Source organism: Cyanistes caeruleus, chromosome 2, assembly GCF_971803275.1.
Source record: "Cyanistes caeruleus chromosome 2, bCyaCae1.hap1.1, whole genome shotgun sequence".
NCBI lineage: Eukaryota > Metazoa > Chordata > Aves > Passeriformes > Paridae > Cyanistes > Cyanistes caeruleus.
Genome location: NC_141702.1, coordinates 32,335,714 through 32,358,756, shown reverse-complemented (window position 1 = coordinate 32,358,756; position 23,043 = coordinate 32,335,714). Strand labels below are relative to the sequence as shown.

General features: G+C 39.7%; 1 long non-coding RNA gene across 2 annotated transcripts in view; it reads left to right on the top strand.

The window, feature by feature from the left end:
* Positions 1-23,043, top strand: part of LOC111926075 (uncharacterized) — a 62,472-nt gene that overhangs the window by 22,589 nt on the left and 16,840 nt on the right. The window contains exon 1 of one of the 2 annotated variants that reach the window (XR_015282977.1): positions 558-623. The exons of the other annotated variant lie outside the window; for it this stretch is intronic. This is a non-coding gene — a long non-coding RNA (uncharacterized LOC111926075). Of the gene's footprint in view, positions 1-557; positions 624-23,043 lie in introns of those variants that run through there. 2 annotated transcript variants of the gene reach the window in all.

Sequence of the window (23,043 nt, the reverse complement as noted above, 5' to 3'; positions counted from 1 at the left end):
CTGGTCAAGGGTAAATCTGCTTTAGTTTGATCTCTCAGCTCATTTACCAGGTTGTGAACAGCACAGGGTCCTACATCTGGCCTGATAACTCTGGGAAGGCTTCCAAGAGAAGTCCCACTCCCCCCTGCCTTTGCAGTGGGCTCGGGAAGCTAATTCCTTAGGAACATGCTGGGATGGAGTAGCAGTCACATAATGGGATATTGTAATCTGGAGAAAGTTGTTGTAATCCTGAGTTGTCCCCTGATGGACTGGCCAGGGTAAGTAGTGTTGGAAGAAAAACATGAATTACTGAAGTTGTTCCCATCCCACATGAAAAACTGACTGTAGTTTTGCCCTTTTCATGGTGTTGGAGGAGCAGTTTTGCCGGGAGTTTGCAAGGCCTGCTAACGGAGCAAAGAGCCCACCACACACTTCTGGTGCAAAGGGCCGTATAGGAGGAACCAGGGCTGGGGTGTTCTTCACTGTATCTTAATAAGAGTCTGGCTAGGAGGTAATCAGCCAAACCTGAAACACATGGTAATTGATGCTGAATCAGAAAAGGCAGTATTTCTCCCATTGTAGGCAACATTCTGAGGGAGAATACACAAATTTCCTGTATTGTGCTTTGGATGGAAATATAGAAGGTAAACTAATGATTTCTCATTATTCTCTTGGCCTTTTCAGTGTTTTTTTTTCTATTTGCACTAATTTAGTGAAGGCAGCTGGTAGAACACACATGTGTTTGCACAAGCATGGACTGAGCCAAAGAGTGAGGGCCAAGGTGAGCTGTGACCCTGCTGAGCTCTCTGCTGTGCAATTGAAGAATGGCTTGTTAATTGACTGTGGTTTTATTTCACAGCTCATTTAAAGAATTCAGAAACTATGTTTTTTAGTTGACATATTTTCTTCCCCCAATGTAGATTTCAATTTTTTATCAATTTGCTTCTCTTTCTTTCAGCATCCTTCCTGATTTTTTTTTTTAAACCAACCAAATCTGACAGCTGTTTTAAACAGGTTTGGAAGCAGGCTATTGCTTCTTTGCTGTCAGCACTGGAGTCTATGTGCTTAAAAGTATATATATACACATATTTATTTATATTTACACATATTTCATTTTACAGCATGAAATTATAAGGCAGAAACCGTTCATGTAATATAACAAAAATGCTATGTGCAACTCTTCCACTATATCATAAAAACAATACATGGTAAATCACATATATTTGCTTGTAAAGGACAGCCTATTTAAAGCTGGAGTCTCACCTACTTCAGTTTCAAACTAATTAAAAGTTGTCATTTAAAACTACTGAACTTGTGTTTTGGCCCCACAGTAAATCAGAGTTTCAAGGTTATGTGATTTCAACTAGCATAGAGTGTGAATTATTTCTGAACTGTCACAGAGAAAGAAAAGCAAAAATAAGAAGAAATATTCTGTAATTAAGTTCCATTACGTGTCCCAGCTTTTATCTTTCCTCTCACTTCAATGGCTTTGGAGTCCATGAACTGCTGCTAGACCCCAGTTTTAGCTCTTGGCTCTATTTGCAAATAAATACTTCCACAGTGTGGACCAAACTGTAACTTGGTGTCCCCTGGCAAAGGAAGTGATGAGTAGTGCCCTGAGCGCCTACTGTGCAGTGACTTCCTCAGGCGCTCACCCTGCAGCAGGGAAGGAGAGGGGATGCAGAAGACCCTACAGCTGAGTCCCCTTGAGTGCTGGCCAGTAACAAATGAGATTAAATGCTCTGCACTTCCCAGATTTCCATTTTATATTTTCTCCACCTGATAAATGGGTGGTGTTTCATCATGGCCATTTTGCTCTAATTTTCAGACCACTTGTTGCGTTCTCTCCTGATGGAAGAGCAGTCGTTCTCAGCATCAGACTCTAACCTCTTCTGGCTTTTAATCAGGAGTTACTTCCAAGAACAGGGCAACAGGCTGGGTGAGTCCATGTAGTGGCCTTGCTGCTGGAATGCCAAATGTGCCAAATAATGTGCTGAATGTTATATTAATTAATGTGAAGCCTTTGAATCTTTTGGCAGGTTTATTTCAAGCAGCTTATTTTCAGCTCTGCTTTCAAATATATTCATTATGTTTTAACAGTGCATAATTGCCCCAGATGTCCCCCCTTAACTTTAATCAAAAGCATCTGACACACCAAATGATACTTTCATTATTGATATGATATTATTAATGGTCAGTTATACTTTTTTTTTTTTATGGATTGGGAAGATCAGTGATAGGACACATTTCTTGTGTCCTATGGAGAGGAGGAATGTCAAAAGGCCTTTAGTGATGGGTTTCTGATAAAATATTTTGACTTGACTGGATTCAGGCATGTGCTCTGTGCTGCTGTGCTGGCTGACTTTCAAAGCTCTTAGAAAATGTGCCTGTGCCTCTGAGTTCCTGTGCCAGTTCTCTAGCTGTTGTGCAGATCAGAAGGGCAAGTTTCAGGTCTTCTGCTCTCCATGTGCAGAGTTGTAATTTGTAGTGCAGGCCAAGTTAATAACCTGATTAATTTACTTATACCTGGCCTTCTGCCACAGAGTGCAAAACATGAATCCTGAAATAGGCATCGGTGCCTTTGCTTATGAAACACAAGTCACAAACTGGCAATTGTTTTAAACCTAAATTCAATATCAATATTGATTGGGATGGGGAGGAATGATCAATACCTACGTGTAGTTAATAAGTAATTTAGAACTCCAGAATCCCTCTCTAGTGAAAAGCCATCATGACTAACTTGTCTCTCAAAAAATTAGATAGAAATAGAAATGTATATTGTGGGCATTAGGGCCTAGCTCTCAGTTATGGTGAAATCTTAAGAAAAAAAACCTTAACATCTTCAAAGTTTTGTGCTGGATATGTTAGCTTAACTGCAAAACATTTCCCTTTCTTGAAAGCAATTTTATTTTGCTTCAAGCCTCATTCTTTGTTACTCCTAGGCTTCCTATCACTGCAGTGACTTTCAGCAATGCGTGTCCTTTAAGACCAGTAAACACAAATATCTCTGCTGCCAAGATAAACTGCATCTTCAAAATCCCAATTTTCAAAGTTTTGCACCCTCTTCAATTTGCATATGTGTGCATCTATGCGTACATGCAAACTCCTAAATCCTTTTTGACACACTTTTAAGTTTCTTCTTGAATTTTTCTTCCTGGTAACAAATATTTTAATGGCATCAGCTATGAATACTTATTCAGTTGATCTTAGATTTAGCTCAAAAAAAGATGAATATTTTAAAGCCAAAAATACAGAAGGTCATTGCTTCTGGGAGAAATGGATGGTGTGTAAAGCATAGCAAGATGCTAATTCTTTTCTCTGTCACTGGCTTTCAAAACCTGGACAGATTTGGAGCCAGAGGGACTGGCTTTTTATGGAAGCCTGCTGAGCTACCACCTGTCTGCTGAGCCACATCTCTTAGTTCATCTAATTTGCAAAGTCAAACATATTAGCCAAAAGGACCACAAACATGGTGAAAACAGAGGACAAGAAGACAGTCTTCATTTACAAATTTCAGCTCTTTGATTCAGGGCAGAACAGGGAAGGTTACTAAAATGAGTATGGGGGATGAAAGAGCTGCAGACTATCTTGGGACTTCAATTTGGGAAGGCTTTGGAGTTTATGGCTAAAGCTTACAAAATCATGGAGATATGGTTAAGGTGACTACAGAACTGTTATTTCCCTTAAATACAAACAATTAAATACTTAAATTCTTGGGGAGGTCATTGAAACTGGTGAGAAACTATTTTAAAGGATGTAAGAGAAATTATGTCTTTATGTAGTGGGCATAACCTGGAACTCATAGCCTTGGAAAATAAAGGAGGGAGAAGGTGTCACCAGCTTCAAAGTGGGACTAGAGAAAAAGGAATGCTGTTACAGGTCATAGATAGAGATGTATACACTTTTGTCTGTGTGCGTCTGGGTGAGTTGATTATGGCATGAATGTTATCTTGAATCTACAATTAAGTCACTGTTTTAATTATAGTAAATTCTATTGAATCACTTTATTAATGTCAAAGTAGTCAGTGATTAAGTTCTTGCTAAACCCTTTTGTACCCTTATCTTTTTTCATCCATATCATTTGCACCCTTCCTGGTTGCTGTGTAAATAATTTTGAATTGATTTCCCTTTGTGGGAAATATTAGAGTGAACCTTGCCATTGAACTTTCACAAATTTATATTAAAATCTGCTTTTCACCAATGCTTTTGATGGTGATTCTCTAAGCCTCCCAGAACACCCATTCATGACAGGACTGCCCCAAAAGGAGGGTCACAGCTCTTTGCTGTGGGACAGGTTAGTTTGTTAGTCAGTGACAGCCATGTGTGAGTGTCTTGAGGGGAGACACAGCCTGTTACCTGCATCTGTCCTGATTTAAGCTGCTTGTTGGCTTGCACCATGCAACTGGAAGAAGAAAGTGGGCTGAGGAGCAGGGCCAGGAGCCAGGCAAGCTGTGTCTGGATTTCAGATGATGAGCTGGACCAGTCTCCAAAACTTGGTTTTCTCTGTCTTCCTGGTGGGACAACTTTATAAACACTTGAAACTGCTCCTCCCCATGAGAGTTTATGAAGGGAGAGTTTTTCTGTTTGTTTGTCTTTTGTCTTCCCTTGGTTCATATTTGTATTTCTCACAGTGTTTTAAAAATAGGTTCAATAAAAGCTCAGAGTCCACCTGCAGAGTATCATAATCTCACAAAATTTCTGCAATGCTGGAAGCCCTGTGCAAGACACCTAAAATCTGAATCTGGAGAACAAAAAGAGAATTCTCCCCCCTGTGCTTTGTGGCTGCAGGAGACATGTGCTGGCACAGGATACCCCTGGGCAACCTTATTCTGGGGACAAGGGAGGTCCATTTACAGCACTGGATGAAAGCCAGCAGCAGGAGGAGCTCTAAGGAGTTGTGACAGCTTATGTAAAGATGAGCTGCAACCTCCAGGGAAATGAAACAGGAGTTCACCCACTTGTTCTCCTGTAATCACACATCTGTAAAGCATTCTAGAAATGAAAGATGAATGACAGCTCCCATGTTGTGCTGCTCATCTCCTGGTGAACACAGAACTGAACAGCAGCTGAAATTTGATGGACAGATTTCCCAGAAATAAGAGGATAGGAAACAAAACTAATAGCTTTGGATGAAGGCATGGCTGTGAGTATTTTTCATCTGAGCTCTGTTTTCTGTGGGTGAATATGATTATTCCAAGGTTTGAGGCTCACATCATTCATACTAGCAGTGTATTGAAATCATACAGTTCATTGATGTGGCCAGGCAGAATGGGATAAATGATTTCAGGCTACCAGCTAATGGCTGTCTCTTCCTTATGTTCCCAAAGAGTTGGGAAAAAGCCCTGTGAACCTTTCCTCTCTGTTTGTCAAAGATTACTTTTGTGTGTCCACTGGGTCTGAAATATTTGATGAATGCTTTGAAAGTATTGTCAAAATGAAATGTACGATTGTGTTTAATTCTGCAGATCATGTGGTGTTATTTCTGGTGGCTAACTGACTGATGTGTAGAACTAACTTTCAGCAAGATCACTGATGTCAAAGTGCAGATAGAAGATATTTTTTTAGGAATTTATTGATATGAGGTTAAACATAGTTTCTTTGTTTTTTTAATTATCCAGACTCATATAATTTTAGAAGTATTTACACAAAATTAAGGGGCATTCATACCGTGAGTGTATACATATACATATGGGGAAATTTAACATGTTACCTAAGGCCCAGCAGTAGCAACTTGTATTTTGTAGGGTAAACATCCCACCAAAAGATCAGCAACATCAGTGCTCTTAAAAACACTGACTTGCTGACATCTTATTTTCTGTGAGATTCACGTCCTGCCTACCTCCTGGTTTCTGTTTCTCTATTCTAAGGTGTCCAGATCTTGGAGATCATGCTTGGCTCCTGAATAGGCTCAGAAGGGATGGGGTCCCATTTGAGGTGTATTGGGTTTGCTTGACATAGCTCCAGAGACAAGATACCAGGTGCTTGCAGGCTGTGAGGACTCCCTGGCCAGCGTGGCGGGGAGGAATGCATGCACATGTGAGAGTCCTCAGCATGACATTGCACAATCTGCAATGGCTTCAAATGTGGAGTGTGAAGACCAGGAATTAACCCCATCTCAAAGCTCTTAGTACTCACTGCTCAGCACAACTTCTAGAGCAGCAGGCTCCATGCCAGACAGCACTGTGATTTATTCCTCACTCTCAGCAGGGCTGGCACATGGTGCAGGGCTGGGTACCCACAGCTGCATGCTCTGTCTGACCTCTCCTCTCTTCACCCCGTCAATTTGCTGCAGTAGCTCAGGTGCATGAAAAAATCCCTGAGCTAAGAGGATTAGTGCCAAAGCCTATAGCTGATGGAAGAGCTGTGAGCACTGTCTATGCCTCAAACCTGGCAATTCTGCACATCCTGACTTGCATCTTCCTGTGGACATTGATATTGTTCCTGAAAGAGTTTGTGTTCCCCTGACACCACACCTAACTGCCACAAAACCACACCCAGTTTACTTCTACCATGGCTCCATCACTTCTTCATCCATCTTCTGGAGTCCAGGCCCAGAGCTTCTGCTCATCTCTTAAAGTAAATGATTGGTAAGTGAAGTTGTGTTCAGTTGCCAAAAAACTGTTCACAGTAGTTCCAGACAGAGCAGCAAGGGTTAATAGCTGTAGGTTGGGGTTCAGAGGTAAAACTATAAGAAAAATTACTTCACTGGAAGCATAGTGAAGCAGCTCATAGGGGCTGCTCAACCTTGGATCTTTTCAAGATGTGGCTTGACAAAGGAATGACAGATCTGAACAAGTGAGGGTAATGGCCCAGTTTCAAAGAGGAAGCTGAATTAAGCCATCTTCAAGCAATATTTCTACGTTTTTGTGACTGTCCATGCTCTTAAATCATTGGAATGGTCCTTTGAATGTGTTTGGCCTGGGGCTAGTATCAGTGTCCTGAAACATCTCCAGGTATCACTTGGGAATTAGCCTAAGCCATTCCCAATGAGGTTTAAATGATGCTGCCTTGTTTATAAGGGAAACTTTTAAAGCATGTTAATAAGCCATTCCATACAAGTTGTCCTCAGTGTTCAAGAATCCAGAAAACATATAACTATTTAAATTTCCTAGGATAGATGTGGCCTATCAAGGAATGTAAAGTGACAACCAATGCAATTGTGTTTCCCACTGGCTTTGCCTCTGGTAAAGGCAATCACAGTGTGACCATTTTGCTACCTTTGACAGAAGACTAACAAAATGTGCACTTATTTACTGGAGCACTAGGATCACCAGTTTATTACTTTAAAAGTTCTTTAACACATGGGAATGACAATCATTTATCATTGCTGTCAAGAGAATAATCTAGTTGTGATCTAGCAAAGATGTTTCTGAAGACTCTGCAGCAAAATAAAATTTATCCTTGTCTTTCTCTATAGAGATGCAGTGTGATGTTAAATGCAATTAGGATATACAGTAAGAGGGGGTGCTGTCACATAACCGTTTGATTTCCAAGACCTGAAGGTTATTGTCTTGAATTCTTGGAGAGGGCTTTCCAATCAAATCAGCATGAGCCTCTGGCAATCTTTGTTCAAGGTAGTGTAGTTCTTGGGCTCTAGTCTAAGTGTATCTGTAAGCAAGTTGGTAATGCAGTGTTTTCCCTTTAAAATTTAGCTATTGGTATAATTTTAATTCTAGGATGGATCATGAGAATTCTCTTTCTGGATCAGACCACGGTACTTAGTCCAACATTCTGTTGCAGTCACCGTCTAGGCTCAGAATCAGTAAGAGCCTGAGATTCTGGAAGCCAGTGGACACAAAAGTTAGTAGCAGATGGTGAAGAAAAAAATGCAAATAGCCCTGCAGCAAGGGGTCTGGAGGGAGAGATAAGGTAAACTCACAATCACCATATTCAGAGCTCTTTTACTGACCTTTACTGTGGGGTTTGTATTGCATCTGAAATGCCTCCTCTGTTTCTGTTCACGTTTCCATTACCAGATGCAGAATGCAGAGGAGCTCTGTCTCTAGGGTGCTGTGGTCAGGATAAGAGGAAGGAAAGTGCTGTGCCTTGAGGCACAGCTGGCCTCCATTTCCCTCATGGGGAAGGGAGGAACACCAAGCTTTGCCCTGGGCAAAAGCTTGTGCAAGTAAGTTGGTTCTCAAAGCTATGGGTAGAGCCTGTACAGTCCTGCCTCAGATGATTCCCAAATTGCCATTTGGGACTGAAACTGGGCAAAGTGGATGTTAGCACAGACACAGAATTAGCCAGATCTTCCTCCTAAAACCCTCCCAAAACAGAAACTATTATTTCCACTCCAGAACTGGTGATGTTTCAGCAGTGGGGTTGCACTTTCTCCAAAGTTGCATGAGAATTTAGTGAGAAGTGAGAAGGTTTGAATTAGAACCTTTCTTTTCTGCCTTCAGCCCTGAGTTCAGCCCTGCAGAGCATGCTGCTTTCTTCTCAATTTCCTCTTTCCTTTATCCCACCACATCCAGTTGGAGAATGATGAGGATATTGTGTCTCCTCTCCAGGCTCAATCCCTGTATATTCATTCCATTAGTGTGCAGATTTGCTTTTGATTGTAATACAGCATTCAGCTCATCAAGGCTATTTTTTTTTTTTTTTCTTTAGCTGTTTTAGTATTTCTAAAATAAAAAGAAGATTTTTTGTAGTGGCACTTTGCAAAATAAGCATTTAATGGTAACACATAATTACACTTTATAGTTGTCAAACAGTACAGTGGTTAAGTGGCTGTCCAATAACAGGCAGCAGTAAGGCTATATCAGGTATTAATGCTGCTTACCTTTTAGCCACAGTGTAATTATTGGTATTTCAGTCTGCATTTATTCCCATGTGAAAGCTGCTGTAATGTGGGAAATTATTCTTAAATCATAATGCTTATCAAAGTTCGTGTGCATCCGAGTGAAATTGAAAATGTCACATCACTTAGAAAGTGGAGAATTGCTCATACTTTCTAAAATCAGTTGTTTAAAAAAAATGTGGGACTGTATTAGAGGCACCTGACTCTTGTGTTCTGGAAAAAGTTCTGCAAACATGTTGTCTTCCCTTACTTTATAGAGTAATAGAAGGGCTATAAAAGAACATGGTGCTTGAACATAGAGGGCAGTAGAACATAATAAAGGTCATTTGACATTACTCAGATTGGTAAGTGGCTGATAGTATTCAGTTCAGCATGTTTTTTATAGCACCATAAATCAAATATCCAAAATTTTTACGAGGTTGTGTTTGAGCCCAGAAAAGAATGCACTGGAAAAGCTAAGTCATCTCTTAATTTTTTGAGGTCAAGGTGTGTTTTTTGTAGTGTTTTGAAACCTGGATGCACTGAGAGGTCTTAGCAAAGAAAGGCCCATATGTAAGGGTTTTGGGCATCCTAAGTACATGCTTCTACAGGGATTAATTTCCTTCATCAGGTTAAGAGTGTAGGAATTTGGGGAATGCAGAGTTCTCCTCAGACAATGCATTTCTTTCCTCATCATTTGACAACACTTGCAGCCTATTAATCTGTAATAGGCCAGGCCAGACTGAAAATACACCTTTCCTAGGTTATTACACAAAAGCAGAGATTAAAAAACACAAGCAAATATGACAGCAAGTAAAAATGGCCCACACTAGAAGCATAGGGAAAAAATCCTGTGAACATCCCTTAAAATTTCGAGTGGTTGCTCATACAAAGTGTTTCTTTACTAAGCATTTCAATGAAAGGGTACTTGCCAAGAAATGTCTTTTCTATGTCTAAATACCCATATTCATGTCAAAATAGTCATAGGTGCAGAGGGAGAAGAATGCTGGCTGGTTTTAGATGGATGTTATTTGTCTAGTGTTGTTGTGCTTGAATCTCTAACAAGATTTGCCTGGGGAGCAGCAAAAGTATCATGTGAAATGTAACCAGTCACATGCCAAACAGAGATTAACTGCCTATTTATGGATTACCTGAAACAGGCATTTATTTATGTATTAAATTTCTCTTGTTCTCAAGAATAACTGACAAGACAGGACTGTTTGCAAAGAGGTTAATGGCTAAATGTGTCAGATTTATTCACAGTGAATCTTTCAAAACAACCTGGCTCAGGTTTTTTCCCCCCCTTGGAATAAGGAGGTGCTGATAGATGGAAAGGAAAGCTTACTGTCTAAAAGATGGAGCACAAGATACTGGCTGGAAACAGCTGAATCCTTTTGTATGTATGTAGCTGCAGTAAATGTGCAGAAGTATTATTTGGTACATTTATTTCAGAGGTACTTTCAGGTTCTTTTAGATGGCAGCTGCCTGCCTTGTTATCCAATGTCCTGAAATGAGTAATGCTATCTGTGAACCCCAGCTGTGACCTGTATATTCCTAACAAAACATGAGCTTTTTCATGGCTTTAGTAAAATGTGGTGAATATTCCAGACCAGCAGTTGAGTTTTGCACTTACTAAATAGTGGCAAGCAAACCTTCTTTGGTGTTAATTCTTCTAACTGCAAACATTAGGTAAAATCAGAAGCTGACTAAGCTAAACAAAGTGGTCTCACCTACTGAGTCAGCTAGTAGCTGGTGACAGCTATGTTTGTACGGGATGAGCAAATTCTTTCTCACAGGCTTCAGTTTGAATCATAGAGTTGGAGAACACAGATAATGTAGCATCCACAGCTTCTCATCCTGCCAAAGAAGGGATGATAAAAGATCTGAGAATCAGAAAGAATTAGCAGAAAATTTTCTGGTTGATTTTCTGTCCTTGAAGCTTGTGGAACGAGCTGTTGCAGTTTTTCACTCAACATTAAAGTCTGATCATACCACAGTTTATTTCCCCACCTATGACATACTCAGATCAAAACTTCCTGGTAAGAATCACTCATAACTTCAGCTCAACTTCTTTTTTATTCCTGAGGAGTCTTTAAAACTTCCAAATTCCAAGGAATGTGAGCTTGCTGGGAGATCTTTTCACAAGAAAGCAGAGTCACTCTTAACCCTTTGGCATCAATACCCTCCTTCTTCCCTCCACTCTGGTCGATTACTTTTCTCCTCAGCTTGGATGAAGTAAGCATTTGGCACCAGAAATTTGGCACTCCAAATTGCCGTCAACTGGCTTTGATGAACAATGGAAGACCAAATGCCTTGGGGAGAGACACCGGGGAAAGAGATCTTTCTGCTTTGCAGTCCTGACCTGAGGCTGGCTTGGTTCTGTAGGGGTAGAAGTTGACACAGGTTTTTGCAGACAGTTGTCTGGCAGAGTCAGCCCTGAAGTATTAAGTGCAATCAAATATAAGTCAGCAGGGCTATATAGTTCATTTCACAGTGGTAATCTGTTCAATCATGTGCTTAATGTTTTGATATATTTCAGAAGCATGGTAATAAAGAGATATATCTGTGCAATGTCATCTTTCACTCCTTTCAGTGCCACTCTAGGCAAATTCAGTATCATCTGTCCAAAGTGAAGCACAGAGTAAAATCGACCATCTCAAAACAAAAAAAAAAAAAAAAATTAAATGCAAAGTCAGACATAATTCTGAGTTTGGACTGATAAGTCCTCATACTTGGCACATAAGTTATTTCAATAGGTGATTCAAATATGAAGAAGTCCATGACCAGAGCCTATTAAAAAAATCAATGATGAAGTAGTTTATCCAGCATGCTATTTACTTCTTGGGCTTTCATATAATGATTGATTAATTAAAAAAATATGTAAACCAAAAAAATCTCATAATTTAATTTTTTTTTTCTTAATGGCTGAACTGTGGTTTTTTCCCTTCTTGTAACGATTATTTATTGACTTCCCTTGTGTTTTGTTTATTGAGGTTTGGCAATGACCCACTTGTATTGGTTCTGATACAAGTTTTCTGTGTTACAATATCTGCAACTTTTCCCCTTAATTGCAATACTGAAACTCCCTGTAGTTCAGCAATCAGGGCTGTGGAATAGCTCGCGGTTTGGTGACAATAGTCCCAAGTGCCTCATGCTGATGTGCATCTTACAGCTGCAGATTCAGGTCCCAGAGGGACATAAATGACTATAGCATAAAGTTATCAAAGTAAGAAAAACATGCATTATTTATTTACTAGGGCGGAACTGGAAGAGTAACAGTAAGGTTAGAGAGTGTCTCAGATATATCCTTATTGTCTAACCTCAGTCAAAATTATACTGGCATCTGTCCCATTTGAGGAACTAAACTTGAATCATGATTTGACAGCAAAAGAACATTCCTATTGACCAAAATAAGCTTTTTTTTTTTCATTTCTGCAGACTCAAGTGATTTAATAAACATGCTGGCTTAACACAAGCATGGCATGGAGGTCTGATATCTTCACAATGACTTCTTCCATGTAATGAATCTTGGTTACAGTCTTGGGTCTCATCTTTAAAATGCTTCTTTGAAGCTTGGATTTAAGCCAATCTGAAAGATTGTATGAACATTAAAGACAGAAGGTGGTTGTAAACACAGTTCCTTTAGCATTATAGTGTCTGTGGAGGTGACATGTCCTTTGCTACCTTCTTCAATCTCATCTAAGGTCCATTATGTGCTCTACAAGCACAGCTAATTATTGCATTAGGGACACAATTTTGCCTTTTGTCTGAAGTGAGTGAAAAGAGCACTGTGTTGCTTAATGCAGTAGCAGAAGGGATATTGACATTCTGGGAATGATAAGGCTGCAGGGATTTCTGCAGAAGAGAATGAGTGGCTGATCACTGCTCCCAAATCCCTCAGAGCTTTGTACATGCAGCTGCTGAGGTTATGGTGATGAGTCTGGTCCATTAAGAAAGGTTTTCAGAAATGTCACTCAGCTTTATTTAACAAACAGGGTTTACTGGCAAGTCTCATAGCATAAGAGAATGGGAGGTGACTGAATATTACCTATGAAAGGCTTTTAGTCTGAAAACTGGGGTAAACAACAGCAAAACAGAGAGTATTTGAGTGATTGAGATCCAAACCATACAACCAAGTGACTTGGCACTGCTGTCTCAACAACAAATGGCTGGCTAGCAGAGTCAGCCCAGCTGGTGTTCAGAGTTCACATGCCCCTAAAACTGATCCCAGAAGCAGCAGCCAAGAGATCTGACCTATTTGAAAGTGCCAGAAAACTCTTGGGCTTGGATGGCTTCACACAGAGCTTGTTTCAGCAAGAGGTGGACAGAGCTCATGGTTTCGCTCTGCAGTTTTTATGTACTAAGAGTGCCATTTTGTGTCCTGGGATTTTGGATGCAGGCTGACTGATTAATTTAGCTTTTTATGCGACTTTTCATGCATTAGCTGTCATGTTTGTGACTTTTCTTCTACCAAAAGAGAATAAGTTCTGACAGCTGTTACTTGGGCACCATCAGCATGGAGGCCTGTTTACATTGCTTGCTTCCGTGTCTCAATCTTTCTGGTGGATGTTCCCAAGCTTCAAGATGTTCAAGATCACAGAATTACAGAATGGTTTGGGTTGGAAGGGACCTTAATCTTTTTCCAACCTACCTGCCAAGGATACCTTCTACTAGACCAGGTTGCTCAGAACGCCAACCTGGTCTTGGACGCTTCCAGGGATGGGGCATCTAGAACTACTTCATAAAATATGTGCCAGTCCCTCACTACTGTCTTATTCCCTTTTAAGTTCACTGTGATTACTTCAGAGAAATTAATTGCTGATTAGAAAACTGACTAGATGCCAAACCTGTTCTTATACTCACATGTAGGTGCATACCTTTTGGGCTGGATTTTCTTTTTAGAAACACAGATAACAACATGCTGAACTATTTTTACCTGTGATTCATGCTAACAATAACGTATTGTTATTTTCTCTCTTATTCCCTGGCCACCTATTACCACTCTGATGTTTGCTAGTCCCAATATACATGGAAAACAAAAATAGTGGGACAAATTCAAGCGTAGGCAGAGAGGCAGCCATCTGTGGTAACAGTCTGTAAGCGCTGCTAAAACCGTGGTGGTGAAGGAAAGCCAGGATCCTGCCACTGACTTTGCCAGGGCTAGTGCCTTGGAGAACCAGGCTTGCTCTTGAAGGATTCATGAGGGCTAAGGAGGAAAAGGTCCTACTAGGAAAAAGGAATCTGTACTCTAGCTGAGATTTTTCCCCCTGATGAGAGGAGAGAGATCCCTGCCCTCGACTTACCACCAAAATGCACGGAGCTCTCTCCTCCAGCCTGGCCCTCCTCTGCTGCTCTGTTGCTATGTCCCAATTAATTTTGTTGTGAGAAGTGGTGGGCCAGTTTTGAGAAATCACAAGTTCATCCAGCTATATTCCCTGCTAAATTTTTCTATCTTAAAATACCTCAACATTAAGAGTTCAGTCCTGTTCATCCTGAGTCTGTGGTGAGAGGAGCCTGGCATTGTTCTCAGGACGTGGTCTGCAACTCAGATGTCTGAGAGCACATCTATTAAAATGCAACTTACCACCACAATGTATTAACAAGCTATGAAAGACTATATTTTCCTTGACTTTAATCGGTAGCCTTAATGTGATGCAAGTATGACCTAATGGAAAGAATATAAAATCCTATGGATTCTCAAAGTCATTGTGGACTCTGGCTTTGCTGCTGAAGAGTTACTCTTGTCTATGGCTTCATAGTCATTTTTCTGGCTCTTGCAATACAGGATGCATTTTAAATTCCTACCACAAATCCATGAAGAAAAATATTTATAGGGCCTGTGGAAGGTAATAATTTCAGATATTTATTAAAGGAAAAACAAACCCCATGCAATTCTTCTTCTAAAATAAGTAAATTTCAACCCTATACTTTTTTTTAAGAGTAAGCAGCATCACAGGGAATTTTGGCGTTTAATATTCTATACTCATAGTCTTACCGAAAATGGCAAGAAAGAAAACTCTCTAACATTATAATTTTCATATTAGAAAGCAGGTATTCTTTATTACAATGCTGGATACATGAGGGGATATTTCCACCAAAACATAATGCATGTGGATATAGAGAAGCTCCTGTGTATATATATATACACACTATATTTTACATATGTATTCATTAGTTTTCACAAAAGAAACCTATGTATGATAATGTTTTCCCCAGAAAAATTAGCCTACTTCCCCTCCCATTGGTGCATATGTTTTCTTCTACTCCTGGGAGTCTCTCTGGTGGGTTTCAGTGGGCATAGACCTTAAAGTTATAGTTGACTGCTTGATGAACTTGATGTTACCTCCCAAATATGGAGCTGAGTTGGCACAACCAGTCTTAATCATTCATTTGGAGATCCCTGACTGATAAAGTGCATTCTCCTGTTCCTCTCCTTGATTTGTGTATATCTGGAACTTCATCTTAAAAGATTATTTAAAACAAAGCTTTTCTGGCTGTGGATATTCTCAGAAATTCTAAAAAGTAATGGAAACATCTACGTATTTAACTGAGAAATAAACATCCAGCTGGAATCTCAGAAGAAATATGTACAGTTGTATACTTTGGAGAGTTTAAGAGATCTGAAACTATATTCTCTGTGTGTTATTTTTGCATCTCTGACTACAAACAAGGAAACATTTCCTGAATTTTGCCCATTGGTGGAAGCATTTGTGCAATGGCTGAACAGGAAGATATTGTTGTAGTAGCATTATAATTGTTATATTTTTATAGGCTAGGTAGTGCCAGACTCCCAAAGAAATGGATCCATTTTTATTACTTAATGCAAAGCTTCACTTTGAAAGAACATTTGTAACAAGTTCCAGTTCAGATTAATTTTACCTGGTCCAAAACTCTACAAAATGACTGGACTGGGCTGTAGAAGAGAGGGGAAAATGGCTGTGTGCACCCCAGTACCTCTGCAGAAGATGGTGCTTGCCTGGACATGCGGAGAACTGTATTTTGTTATGTCAAAGATGAATTAATATTTTTCAACCTTCCCATTGTCTCTGAGCAGACCAGCTGTGGGTGCTGGACTGGTCTTGAACCTCCTAGTTGCAACCTGAAGAATTTCCTCTCTTTGTTGGTCCCTGAATTTAATATCACTGTTGCAGAAATGGACTCTCTAAACCACAATTGACTGCAACTGGACTTTTTCATATAACTGAGATGCTAATGGTAATTTTTTATTTTGGCTTTGACAGAGCAAATTTTTGATTATCAATCAAACTCTGACTCTTGAAGGAAAAGAAGCAAAATTATATCATCCACAGGTAACTGGGCTTTCATTTAGAGAAAGACAACATTTATAACTTTTTCATTTCATTAGCAACTTCTTCTCCTTCTAAATATCTGCTAAAGGGTTTAAGCTCTCCCCCACCCCAAACCACTGGCAGGAAATAATATAAGAATTCCAGACCTTGGTTTTATAACTATGACAGCTCCATCTGGGTAATTGGATTTATCAAAAATTACAGCCTTTTCAAACCCCCACCCTTACCTGTCTTGCCACTGAGCATTTTCTGTGGTCATATGCCTAATCATGGATGACAGAAATGCTGACTCTGTAGTGTCATGAGGAGAAATTGGTGCAGGAATGCCTCAAGGTACCAAAGTGGTCAGGGAAGCACAGGGGATGTGGGTGGAATAGCCCAAACATCTGCTATACCATACTGACAATATTGCAAAAAACAATGTATTTCATATGGGTTTTCTGAGGTGTGAAATATCTTGGGCAAATGGAGGCTGTGAGACCTTTCTCAGCCGGAAATATTCTCACAGCCCTTGTGTAAACAGTATATTCTATGTAGGTACTTCATTCTTAAGAAGAAAGTAATAGCAGATTACTCATAACAACTATCTTTCTAGTCCTTTAAAATTTCTTTTTTTCCTTGGGAACTTGCACCAAAGCAAGTTAATCTCTGGAAATACTGCTGGTGTTGTGGTATGACTAGATTCAATGGGAAAACAACAGTTACTGAGGCACTTTATTTTTCTCTGGGATTTTCTGAGGCTCATCTGGACCACAAAAGTGAGCTTTGGTACAGGCTATATGTACTTATGTCATTTTGTCAGATTATGTGGTTATTTCTGAATTACTGTCCTGCAAAAGGAGAGGATATGCAGGGCTGGGCTGTAACATGCACAGATTAGAGTAGCTCCCTTTCCATTTGCCTGTAGGGAATTATGTTGTAACTCTGGCCTAGGCTTAATTAAAAAGGAGTTTAAATTCTACATAATTTGAATTATTGCTGGATTTAATTTACATACAGGGTAGATCAAATATGCTTAATCCATCCGTGGTCTGTGATACTGACACTTGTGGTCAGATAAGTAACACTGAAGAATGAATTCACTTCCTTTGCCTGTCACAAGACAGAGATGTGGATAGAGCAGCAGAAGAGAAGGAAGAGGATAAGGTGTGGAAAAGGCCATAAGGTCTGTAAGACCCATCACACTCCCTTGTCAGACCCTCAAATATTTTTTTGAGATGAGCTCCAAGAGCCTGCAAACAGAGTTTTCATGATCCACAGGACACACTTTCTTCCAAAAGCTGCTGCAAATAGAAGCCTGATACATCAGCATATTTTGAATGTCAGATACAATTTATGATATGAGGCTTCAATTCTTATATCCTTTTATTACTGAATAAAAGATTTTCATATGCTTATTAAGGTAACCTGAGAATCAAGAAGGAAAACAATGAATCACTCACAAAGAAGAAATGAATCTTTAAGAGAATCCTAAAAAAGAAGCATTTATCATTCATACCTTTTCACTAATCTCCACAGGCTGAGTTACAGTCCCATCTATATGACTGATGCTGTCTCTGAACAGTGTTTTCCCCCACGTCCTGCCTTGCCTTTCCCTGGTTAGTCAGGCCACCCACCCATGTGGATAAATTGAGTAGCTGGAGCTTCTTCAAGGTGATACAAGTGTTTCTCTCCCTTCCCCCATTGCCATTCATATTGCAGCTAGTTCAAAGAGTGAACACAAATCAATACCCTCAGCTGCTGAAATCAAGTAAACCTTATGGGTTGTTCTGTGTTGTCTTTCATGATTAAGTTGTTTTCCAATAGTGGTTTCTTAGGCTGCCATTACAGGAAGAAAAAGAGCAATTTCTCCAGCTGAAGAGTTGAAAGACAAAATCAAATGACATTGTTTGATCCTGGTCTTCACCCAGAAACACCTACATGTAAAGCTGCAAACTTAAAAGCATTAAGACCTTATTAGGTGGTGTGCATGCTTATTGCATGCTTATGACCAGGTCAGAAGTAAGGTCACTCAGGTGTCCTTTGCTGAATAATCTGTTTAATGTGCTCCATCAATTTAATTTATTTTCCACTTGAAAACTATTTTGTTCCTACAAATCTCTCTCTAATTACAAAAGCACTCCAGAGAAACAAATTTCTAGCTGTACTCATCTATATGTTAGCTCAGAGATTGATTTTTCCATCTCACATCATCGGTAACAAACTGAAAATTTGGTGTTTCTGCAATGCACTAATGGATCTACTCTTCATCCCACTCTGCTGGACTGGACTAGTGTTGCTAGTAATTAATCTAGAGCTGTGTTTGAAAAGTCAGGAAGAGAAGTGGAGGTCTAAAAAGTTATCTGTCCACTCTGAGAAGTTGTTAGTTTCACTTTCTGTGAGTAGTAGTAGCTCCAGTACTGGAACTGGAGTCTGTCTGTTTGGTATGGAATTAGAGAGAGGACTATCAAAAGTACTATTTATCACGTTTGATATTGAGCTTAGGGATGTGTACAGTCAGGGAGGCATTGGGACCCTGGAATTTCTGTGAATGTTCCTTGGAGATAAGAGACTTCCTGTGTATTCTTTTGGATTTGGAATAGGTATTTAAATTGCAATTAAATTACTATAATTCTGAAAATGAGAACTAAAACCAAGGTAGAGGAAATATTGATTTGGGGAAGAGCAATTCAGCCTTTTAGAAGAGGCTTCCTTTACATAGAATCCCTATGTAAGCATTAGATCTTATTTGTCTGAAAATGACCCGGGGGGTTTTTGGGATTGATTATCTTCCAGACTGCACTGGTTATTCTTTCTTTAGCAAGAATTTTTATATCAGACATTGGCGCACAACTCCTGTGTGGTGCACACACACACACACACACACACACACACACACAGAATGGCAAACCTCTTTTATTTCCAGAACGTTACGAAGCTATCTCCCAGTTTGTGACAAAGACTGATCTGAACTAGTTTCATTTGTTGATCCACCTATCTTCAATACATCTCCCCTTAGTTTGGCCTGGCTTCTGCTGTCAATATGTAATTATCTACTGGACAGTGTTTCTTTTTAGAGTTGCCAGAGGACAATAGAGCAAACACCCACATCTTTGCCCAAGGCCATAGATTAAATACTAAAGTCAAGCCAAATTCTACCATAACATTAACTGGTGGTGGCTTTGACATGTAGAACTACAGAACTGTAGAAGTTTGCAGGACACTAGTGCAGCCAAATAGATTCTTTTTGTTGTGATTTTATCTACTTTTGACAGTGCTACTATAAAGTAAAATCTCCTGAGGCTCAATCTGGGCTCTGTGGCAGACAGTCTATGGCCCGCTTCTTAAAGCTTTTAGAAATTTCATGTACAGAGGCAATGGATAAAGTCTGTATTGAGCAGAGTTTATCTGGGCCTGTGTTCTATTGCCCTTAAGTTAGTAATGGAGCTGTTGGTTATTTACTTGCATGGGATTGAGATTCAATTATACCTGTTTTAAATGTTATATAAAAATGAGAAATATTTTTATTAAAACAGTATTAATTCTGTTGAAAAGCCAGATTGAATGGCATGCTAGCACAACTGTGAATTAAACTCCCCCCAAACAATAAGCAAATAGTCATATAGGAGATCATATTTCAAAACATATTGACTGTATTGATTGGACAGAAATGGGCAGGATGAGAGAAACTCCACGTCTTCAAATAGAAGAAAAGCAAATTATGGCAATTTTCGTTCATATGCTGCAAAGGCTCAGCTATACTTTAAACTGAATTGTTTCTGCTGTATTTTTAAAATACTGAAAGTTGTAAAAAGCCTTCAGGAGATATCTGAATTATTTACTTTATACCAGTATAGATTTTATACCTATACTGTAGCCATCACAGTCCTTCACAAGACATTACACTGATACAACATTGTGTCCTAAACCATCACTGATAAGGTATTCTTATATTGTAGTATCATTTTCTTCCTAAAATGACAAAACGAGAAAAAAACAGTTCATGTCTTCAAATCAATGAAGTTCTCTCCTTACCCAGCAGCACCATGTGCATTTGTCTCTATGTTTGTATTACTGGAAAGGGACTATCAGAAAGGAACATTTGCAGGAGCAAGGAAGAGTGGTTTTAGGGATATGAAATCATAGCAGACATTCCAGTTATCCCATTAAGATAAGATGTGACCTTTAAATGGAAGACTGATACTTTGGAGGCTGACATTTGGTTTCCCAGTGTGCTCCCAGCATATTGTAATTTGTTACAAAACAATGCGTAGCATTCATTTGAGGCTAAAAGTTTCTTTAGCAAGTGCACAATATGCTGTGAAAACAGCAATTGAGTTTTATGACTTGCCAGGCACTCTTTCAATGTGCTAGTGAAATTATCAGAAAATAAATAGAAACAGGTTTATGAATATTGCATGAGAGGAGCTGCACAAACAAAAAATCTATGGTTACAGACATATTACTCCTTTTGTTAATGCAGTATTTACTCATACATTAAAAAATCACATTGAAATATTAAAGAGTTTGGTCTAAACTGGGAAAACTGTAACTAGAACTGCTTCAATCTCTATATTCAGTGTCCTCTCCCTCACCACTGTACAGTTCATACTCTGCTGTGGACATAACTCTCCTTCTGGATGTGGCTCTTTGTGTTGTGGGAAATCTTTATAAATACTCTGCCCAGCCTCAGCTCAGGAAAGGAGCTGTTACTTGCAGATCATGTTTGTTTCTACAAAGGATGGATGCTCAAAGCTCTAAAGAAAGGTGGAAAATCTCTGGGGACAAGAACTTGTTTGCTCCTGGAGGTGAGCAGAGGTGAGGTTTTGCCTTGCAGAGCTGTTTCCCACTCGGAATACTTTGGTCTTACATTTCCTGTGCCTCTTGTGTGGCACTTCCAGGGAAGAAAATGGTACCTCCTTGCAGGGATGATGCTGTGGTTGGATATGTGCATTGCCAATGCTTGCCTTAATTTTTTCATCCCATTTCAGCAAGGCTGGCAGATGACTACTGCATTTTACCTGCTGCCTCACCAGCAGGCAGCCCATCCCCTGCAAGTCCAGCTGTGCTAGTGCCCTACAGGCATGGCAGCCCTTTCCCCAGGCTCACAGCCTCCCAGGTCACACCTTGACAAGCTGATCATTTGCTGCTCTGAGACACCTACTATGAGATCCTCATCATCCCACCATCAGTATCTTCTTTTTAGAAATTCAGAACAGGGGATTAATATTTTGCACCTTTTTTTTTGTTGTTGAGTTTTTTTAATGGAACAAGCCCTGCAAGACACAGGTTGTCTCACCTGTGAGAAATAGGGCAGGCTGTGTTTTAACCCCACGTTCCTGTGATTGTCACTGGGGACTGCAAGTCAGTGCTCTTCTGCTCGTAGTTTGTGTCAGCAGCCACTCTCCCAAAATTAGCTGTTTACACCAGTTCTCTTGCAGTGAAGGTGGAGCTCATGTTCTTCCCAGCAGTTTCTTTATCTGGTGACTGAATTATTAGGGACTGCAAAATGCTCAGTGATGGACAAAAGTGGGTTATTAGAAGCTATCCCAGTTGGGATTCAGCACTGCTTGTGTCCCCAAAGAGCAGATACAGAACCCACAGGCTCTAGGGTGTCCCCGGGCCTTGGGCGGGAGCTGAGGGATTAAAATTAACAGCAAATGGCCACTGAGGGCAGGTAAATAGAAAGAGAGCAGGATGGGCATATCCATCTGTGCACACGCTGTGCTGGGGGTGCTGGAATCAGGGAGAAGTGTAGATTACTGGGATAGTATCCCAGTGGATAAATCCACACTGGGATTGGAAAGCAGCTGGTGTCTGTAGCAGCTGTAGGGACTACAGGAAAACAGAAAGAGTTTCACTGAATTCTATTCAGTCTTTTATTTTTATTTTTTTGGGGTTTTTTTTCTTTTTTTTTCTTTTTTTTTCTTTTTTTTTTTTTGTATTTTATTCTGGGGGCTAGTTGGGGATCTGTTTCAGGAACATTTAAGGGAAGACAGAAAACTGGCAGAATACAAAGAATAAATGCAAATGTTCATTAGTATTTTGCATCTTTGTCTTGCAGAGTGCCAACTGTCAGCTCCAGAAGGGTGGGTTTATTGTTGGCAGTTGCTGGCATTGAAAGATTTTTCCAGCTTTATCCACTGAGACCTTGAAAATATATCAGGTTTGCTGAATCTGAGTAAGCTGGCCACACCTTCTTGGCCCATTAGTACCTCCACGTTTTTGAGAGCCAAGGATTGTTCTGTTATTAATTTTCCATCTCTACACTGTTGTTAAATTCTGTTACTCAATACAAAATGTTTCTCAAAATGTTTCTGGACTTTCATTAGTAATACTGATTTTCCCAAACATGCAAAGGAGAAGCTAGCCTCAGTTTCTCTGGAATTAATACAAAAGTAATTATATTAGTTCCACTTGTGCCTAACAGCATTTACATTAGGGGTTTTTTTTTGTGTGTCCAGTCCAGTTATTAATTTTCTTTAATAATTCACATTTTGATTGTCATTGTGGCACCACTTTGCTTTGTACCTGGGAATAATGGCACTGCCACCAGGAAGCTGGCCAAGAAATTAGCAATAACATTTAAAATCTGAATCCATGACTAAGAAGAGAATTTTGAATGAAATTCACAAACTGTGCCAGACCAGACTGCCAGGAGGGTGAGACCAAATGCTAGATGTAGAATTTCCCTTCACTGCATCTCTGTTGGCTCCAGACTCATTCTATTTAGGCAATACAAAATTGACTAGATCATCTAAGCCTTAAGTCTGCTAAGTAATAAAAAGTACATATCGACCTTTGTTATATGGTTTAGCCTTTAAAAAGAAATTTTAGACAGAAGGTCAACAGCTCATAGTGAATCTCCTCTATTCAATTTGTGCTTTGACACTAGGGAAGAAGTTAATACAGCTTTCAAACCCCTACCTTCCTATGTTGTTCTATACTGCAGAGTGAATTGTTTTTCTTGTCAGGAGACAGTTTAAATGATCTGTT